The 7,747-nt window shown below is 40.9% G+C and overlaps 1 long non-coding RNA gene across 1 annotated transcript; it reads left to right on the top strand.

Annotated features, from left to right (window-relative positions):
• The first annotated feature begins 334 nt into the window (after positions 1 to 334).
• On the top strand, positions 335 to 7,514 carry LOC144377881 (uncharacterized). The gene is made up of 2 exons (XR_013439117.1): positions 335 to 545; positions 7,436 to 7,514. It is a non-coding gene; the product is annotated as an uncharacterized LOC144377881 (long non-coding RNA).
• Positions 7,515 to 7,747: the final 233 nt, after the last annotated feature.

Raw genomic sequence — 7,747 nt, 5'->3', positions numbered from 1 at the left:
GTATTGGTGTTTTGCAAGGGTTACCTCTATGAGTAAGTTGGCACTGATAAGCTTCGCCTTGTAGGAAGGGAGCCGGAGAAGGGGAAGAGTTTTCATTCCACAACAAAGAGTTAACCCTTCCCCAGAAACCTCGGATGTGAGTGTATGCCCCTTCTTGGCTTTCTACTGCGCAACCAAACTGCACAAGCTTGAACCAACCGTGGTGGTCACATCCTTTGCCAGTTAACTTAACAGACACTTCAAGCAGCCTATCAAAACTTCGAACTGCCCAACTATCAACCAATTACAAATAAAGCTTGGTCTAAGGCTCTCCAAGTCCGGGCGGGGGCGAATACACGGTCCAGGAAAAGGGGCGTTAAAGACGCGATGATGGGCGGGTAAATTGAACCAATCATAGCAGAGAGCCGCCGCCCCACGGTCCAATGGATAGGTCGGAAGTATGATATAGGGTGGGCCTGTTGTCATGGGGGAGGTGGTGGCGCTTGGTGGCTACTGGCGGCCGAGGTAGAGGCAGCAGCCCGGGAGTTGGTCGGGGGCCCCGGCAGGTGAGTGCTGTAACGTGGGCCTCAGGTCTGGAGGCCGTGGTGGGGTGGAAACTCCAGCTCAGCGCTCTGGAGGCGGAGGCCGGAGGAAGGGGGCCTGGACTACGGGCCGGGTTGGGGCCGGGGCCAGGGCGGAGGCGAGTTCGCCCTGACTGGGCTGGTGGGAGAATGGCCCGGTTCCTGGAGTTCGCGCTGGGAAGGTAGGCTGGCGCCGGACACCAGCAGGTCAGGCTGGGAGGTCCTTTGGGACATCCCGCTGCTCGGGTCTGGGGCGCTGACTGCGGGCGGCTGTGTAAGAGGTAGCTCCCTGAGGAGACGTTAGCGACTGGGGTCCCAGAGAGAGGGGGGTGACTCGGGGTGACTAGTCCGAGGGCGGGGTGATTTGGGAATAACTAGGACGACTTGGGAGTGAGAAGGGGAGACCCCGAAAGCTCGGGAGCAGCGGGTGCGGCCAGAGCTGGGGGTCAAGGGAACTGGGAGTGGCCCCTATGGGAGAGAGAGGGAGGTGGGGAGCCCGAGGGCGGCCGGGGTCCGGAGTGACAGGGGGCGGCCTGGGTCCGAGTGGGACGTCTGAGGAAAGGCACTGAGCCGGGTGAGAAGTCTCCTGAGAAAGGCGGCCGTCCGGAGGGGAAGGGCCCCTGCGGAGATGGCGAGCGGCGGGTCTTCCGAGGGTCGGACCCGCTGAGACCTTGAACCGTCTCGGGGGAGGAACCGCTGCGCCCTGCCCCCTCCCCCCCCCCCCTTCGGCTAGTTTGGGATCAGAGACCCGAGACCGGACCGGCAGCTTGTGGATCTGAAGATCCCCGGGACACGAGGAAAGAAATCCTCGAGGAGTAGATCGGGTGAGGGTTCCGCGGGGAAGTGGAAGTTCCCTCCAGCGAAATGGAGTGGAGGTGGGTGGAGGTGGGAGGGGAAGAGTAATTTCCCTGTAGGAAGGGAGTAGTAGACGCCGCCAGCGAGCGAGAAAGTTGCGCAGGAAGAGAGTAGTGGTCCTGTGGAGACTAGCCAGGACAGTAGATAAGCGAAATTAATGGTGGTGCCAGTAATAGGTTCTAAGGTCTTCAGAAAGGCTAGAAACTTCAGCTTCATAATTAATACTAAGATCCCATCTAGGACCAGAGAAAAGGTCCTAAAAAGCAAGGTTAAGTAACTTGCATTCCACTGCTTTAGAAATTTGTTTTAGGACGACAGCCATAATACTAGAAAATAAGGACGTTGACAGGACGGGGAATTTGAGAGGGGAAAGGGGAGGAGTACTTGAACCAAGGGAATGGAACTGGGGACTTGATCAGAAGGAAGATATTCATGACAAGGATAGGCATACCCTGCTAAATTGAAAATAAATTTAAATTCTAGTTCCACCACCTGGCTTGATCAGCTTAACTCTGTGTTTTTTTTCTCATCTGTATATTAGGGAGACTGATAGTTTTTTGGTTTTGTTTTGGAGTGTTGGATATTGAACCCAGGGCCACAGGCGTGATAGGCAAACACTTTGTCACTGAGCAACATCCCTGACTCTTTCTAAAAATTTTTATTTTGAGATAGAGTCTTTTAAATTTCCCAGGCTGGCCTCGAATTTAGTGAGCCTTCTGCCTTACCCTCCTGAAAAGCTGGGATTGCAGGCATGCCCCATGGTGCCAGAATTCTCCCAATTACTAACAGTTTTTATTTAATAGGGTTCTAAATTTTTATTTATTTTTACATGTTAGTGTTTGTAGAGCTTTTAGACTAGTGACTGGAACATAGCACTGTGAATTGGATTGTTGAGTAGAGGCTAAAGATCTGAGTTTTTAAGGTGGAGATCTTCAAACTTTTTTTTTTTTTTTTTTTTTTTTACCTCAGAATCACTTGCTAACTACAGATTGTTTGGCCCCACCTGGGGTTTGTTTTTGTTTGTTTTGTGGTATTGGGGTTTGAACCCAAGGCCTGGTGCAGGCTAGGTGAGCAGTATCCCACTGAGCTGGGCCACAAAAGGGGTGGGTACCCCTTTTAAATTTTGTTTTGACTGCTGGTCTCACTAAATTGCCCAGGCAGCCCTAGAACTTGTGATCCCCCTGCCTCAGCTTTGAGTAGCTGCAATTACAAGCAGGTGCCACCATGCTGGGCTCCACCTGGGGTTTCTGATTCAGTAGTCTGGGGTGGGACCCAAGAATTTATATTTATCTCAAGTGATGCTTATGTTGGTTAAGGGACTGTACTTTAAGAACTACTTGCTTTTAAGGAAATAGTAATAATTAGCAGCCTGAAACTACCTGCCCATCCTGCAAAAGAAACAATTAGAGGCAAATTGCAAAAAGGATCCTATTATAAAGGATAGGTGACACCCCCCCCCCCCCTTAAATATATTTCATGCTAGGCAAGTCTCTACCACTGAACTACACCCCCAGCCCCAGGATACCCTTTATTAAGCCTGTTTTTAAAACTTTGGATCATGATTAGTTAGTAATTTATAAAATCAAATTTCCAGATTACATCAGCATGGGAAATACAATGAAGAAGAACAGAATAAACTAGTTGGTAAGGAAAAGTATTATTTTGGGAAATTTCTCAAACATGTTTGTACTAGGTCACAATGTAAAATGAAATTTTAAATTCAAAGTTTGAGAAACTCTTGAGCCATTCAGTATAGTAAGAGCAACTCTCTAATATCTAAGCGCTGGGTTATTTACTCATAGATCTTTACATGGTTATCCTATCTCAGATGATGACATTTCATTAATTTTTTTGGTTTCTGATTTGGTTTCTCTTGTGTTGGTGTTATATATTGTGTTGTGCCTCTGACTCCATATTTTTGGATATTGAGAATCTTGCCTTAAGGACTTAAGAGAAATTGCTGTTTTTCCACTTTTGTTTCACTTGAGCCCTCTTGTTTAACCCCCCCACACTGTACTGTAAAGCATTGTCTGTAATAATAATCATAAAATATAAAAACCCTAAGTATACACAGATGTATTGACAGTAAACAACTGACACTGAAATATTTGAGAACATTTCAGGTATGGAAAGTAAGCAAAAATAAAATAAGAAACATTTCAAAACAAAGTGAAAAGGTATTTTGTGTTTAGACTGTCAAAATATTTTCTTGGCTTTTTTCTTGACCTAATACAAAATACATTTTTAAGGAAACCAGCAATATGATTTCTAGCTTTCTGTAGAGAGAAGAAAATGGTGTTAATACTTGACAGAAAAATGCACTGGGATAGAGGCTTACCTACAAAGACAATTGTTTATTAAGGAGGAGCTTTTGTTTCATTGGTTTTCTCCCCAGAGAGTGAACTGGTTGTGGCATATGTTGTAAATTTAACTTGTTTGAGGAACCTAAAGGTAATCCACAGTATTTATGCAAAGTTATATTAAGAATATGTACATTGGGCTGGGATTGTGGCTCAGTGGCAGAGTGCTTGCCTCACATGTATAAGGCACTGGATTTAATCCTCAGCACCACATAAAAATAAAATAAATAAATAAAAGTATTGTGTCCATCTACTAAAAAAATTTTAAAAGAAGAATATGTTTTATGTTTTTCTTGATTTGATTTTTTTTTTTGAAAACTAGATGGCTTATTTGAAAAAAAGATAGAGTTGATTTAGATCTGTTTTTATGGATATGAGAACAAAAATCAATATTGAAAACTGAAAGAGATCCTTGTAGCTTTCTTTACAATTTTTAATCCAGGATATTATATAACCTTTCATTAATTTTTTATGAAGTTGTGAAAAAACTATTTCCATAGCTTTACATCAAGATTTTTGGATAGTTTTTTTTTCCTTTAAAAAATGTAATTTGAGGATTGGGGTGGTGGCTCAGTGGTAGTGTGCTTGCCTAGCATGTGTGAGGTACTGGGTTCTATTCTCAGCACCACATATAAATAAATGAATAAAGGTCCATCAATAACTAATGGAATTTTTAAAAAATATAATTCGATTACAAGTATTTCTATTTCTTTAAAAAAGTTTATGCTTTCCAGCCTTCAAATAACATATTTGAAATCAAAGGCAAAAGCAGGTTTTTTTTTTTTTTAAACAAAACAAATGTACTGAGTTTTTTGTCACAAAGTTTCCATAGATGAAAGCTTTTGATTTCTTGAATTGAGTTAAATGGAATATCCCTAACACTTTCAGTCATTTTACATTTATATAGATCACTCATTTCTACACCAAGTGATGGAAAAATGTAAAATCTTAAATATGGGGGAAAAAATCTAGAAGTTCATTCTACATAATTGTGAACCTTGAACAGTTTGGTTACTTAATAAATGGACTTTATTCAGTTGAATTATTATTTATCCATAATTTAATCATACTTATCTATAAATAGCTTTAATTGCTCAACTCATTTTTCAGTGAGATCTGTTAAGCTATAGTTGAATCAATTGTGTTTTTTTAAATCCCAAAGAAACTGTGTGCTCCTAATTGTATTATTTTGTGAGATTCAGTTTCACTTACCAAGATTTATTCAGATAAATGATTTTTTTAAAATGGAAGTTTAATTAATGAGTTAATCAAGTTTATTTTCTATTTCATAGAAGTTTTATCCTTTTTTAAATAAAAGAAATTGTTTTTGCATTTTATTTTTTAAAGAGAGTGAGAGAGGAGAGAGAGAGAGAGAATTTTTAATATTTATTTTTTAGTTCTCGGCGGACACAACATCTTTTGTTGGTATGTGGTGCTGAGGATCGAACCTGGGCCGCACACATGCCAGGCAAGCGCGCTACCGCTTGAGCCACATCCCCAGCCCTGTTTTTGCATTTTTTAAAAAATATTTTTTATTTGAGGATGGACACAATGCCTTTATTTTATTTATTTTTCTGTGGTGCTGAAGATCAAACCCAGTGTCTCACACATGTGAGGCAAGCACTCTACCAATTAGCTATGACCCCCAGCCCTGCATTCTTCTTTTTTTTTTTTTTTATAACCTTTATTTTATTTATTTGTTTTTATGAAGTGCTGAGGATTGAACCCAGAACTTCACATGTAATAGGCAAGCACTATACCACTGAGTACACCCCCAGCCCAAATCTTATCCTTTTTCACCCAACCCCTACCCATGGGATGGAATGTAGGCCTTTATCACTGAGCTACATCTCTTATTTTTCATTTTGAGGCAAGGTCTCCCTAAATTGCCCAGGCTGGCCTAGAACTTGTGATCGTCCTATCTGTCTCCCAAGTCTCTGTGATTACAGGCATCTGGCTGCTGTCAACTACCCATACATTAAATTTTTTTTTTTTTTTGTACCAGGGATTGAACCCAGGGGCACTTAACCACTGAGCCACATCCCCAGCCCTTTTAAGAAATATTTTATTTAGAGACAGGGTCTTGCTGAGTTATAGGGCCTCACTAAGTTGCCAAGGCTGGCTTTGAACTCACGGTCCTCCTGCCTCAGCCACCCAATCTGCTGGGATTACAGGCATGCACCACTGTGCCTGGCTCATACATTAAATCTTAATGGAAATTTTGGTGCCTAAAAATATAGTTATGTAAAGCGCAAAACCTCTGTATCTGGTTTTTAGCTTGCTTCAAGAATTCTGTTGTCAGTCTGGTGTGGTTGTTGACATCTGTTGTCCTGCCTACTTGGGTGACTGAAGCAAAAGGATTGCAAGTTCAACATTAGCCTGGACAATTTTGCAAGACCCTGTCTGGGGGCGAAAAAAAATAAAAAGTGCTGGGTGGTAGAGCACTCCTGGGTTCAATCTCCAGTGTTGGGGGATGGAGGAAGAATTTCTTTATCAGAAAAATCACTTGGCCCATTACCCGAGGTACATGTAAGATTCCACAAATGGTGTGACTATATCATGTACAACCAGAGAAATGAAAAGTTGTGCTCCATTTGTGTACAATGAATCAAAGTACCTTCTGTTGTCATATATAACTAATTAGAACAAATTTTTTAAAAAAGGAAAGGTCACTTAGTAAACTTACCACCTTAAAAAAAGTATTTTATGTAATAAAGTAATTGAAAAGCTACATTTTATTTTGGATTTTCTAAAACACATACATTGTGTTTAATAGATTTTGATTTTTAGGAAGATTTTTAATTCTGGAAGTTTCTGAACCCTAATTTGTATTTTTCTTGAAGGGCTAAGAGAAATGAAATAATGTATTCTCACAGGGTGCAGCCTGAAATCCCAGTGGCTCCCGAGGCTGAGGCAGGAGGCTCACAAATTCAAAGCCAATGTCAGAATTTAATGAGACCCTAAGCAATTTATTATTAAGACCCTGTCTAAAAATAAAAAGGGCTAACCTCTGACCCCCCCCCCCCAAAAAAAAAAACTTTCTAAATCAAAAAGAATTTTTTTTTTTGCCATCTTATTTTTATCTTGACATTATGGTAAATGCTTTAGTAACAAAATTTAAGCATAACATTGTAAATTTCATTATTATAGGTAGAAATATTATATAGGACTTTAGGATTTATATTCAGAAGTGAGACACAGATAATGATGAATAGTTACTAAATACTAGTACTAGTATTGTTACTAAATACTAGTACACTATTTCCATATATTTTGGAGAATATAAAATTATGCCCTTAGAGATCTTAAAGCAAAAATAAGGAATACTAGAGAATGAGAATACAGACATGTGCTTAAGGAAGAGTCTGGAGAATCTGCAGGAAGTATGTCTAGAGAAGTGAGTGGTTCTTGGCAGTTTTCCTGGAGTGACATATGTAAAGGAGGATGGTCCTATTTGCAGCATTCTTCCATGTACTTATTCTTAGTTCTCTGCAGCTTTAATTGTTATAAATCTTCCTTTGTTTTCTTCCACTCAAAAAATCATGTCAGAATGCAAATAAATAGACTGAGAAGTGCTAGTCCTAGAGAATGAGAGGCTGTGTAGGACCATGTTGATTTATCACTGGGTTTTTTGTTTTTTGTTTTGGTTTGTTTTTGCAGTGTTGGAGATGGAACCAGGTCCTTGAGCATGCTAAGCAAGTGCTCTACCACTGAGCTACATCCCCAGCCTTGAGCATGTGAGTTTGGAAGAGGACTCAACATTATCTCTGCTTTTGCAAATTCTGGGAATAGCAACCATAGCTAGGGCAAGCCTTCCTACTTGTCCTCTCCAGTGGAGAAAAGGATTAGAGGGACTCCCTAGTCATCCTTTTTTTTTCCCCTTGTGCTACTGGGAATTGAACCAAGGGCCTCACACATGATTATTAATTTTTTTTCCATTTAGTTAGGGAAGAAACAGGATTGAAATTTGTA

This window comes from Ictidomys tridecemlineatus, chromosome 5 (assembly GCF_052094955.1).
Source record: "Ictidomys tridecemlineatus isolate mIctTri1 chromosome 5, mIctTri1.hap1, whole genome shotgun sequence".
In the NCBI taxonomy this organism is placed as follows: Eukaryota; Metazoa; Chordata; class Mammalia; order Rodentia; family Sciuridae; genus Ictidomys; species Ictidomys tridecemlineatus.
Note: the sequence above shows the minus strand (reverse complement) of the source record. Positions and strands in the feature narration are given on the sequence as shown.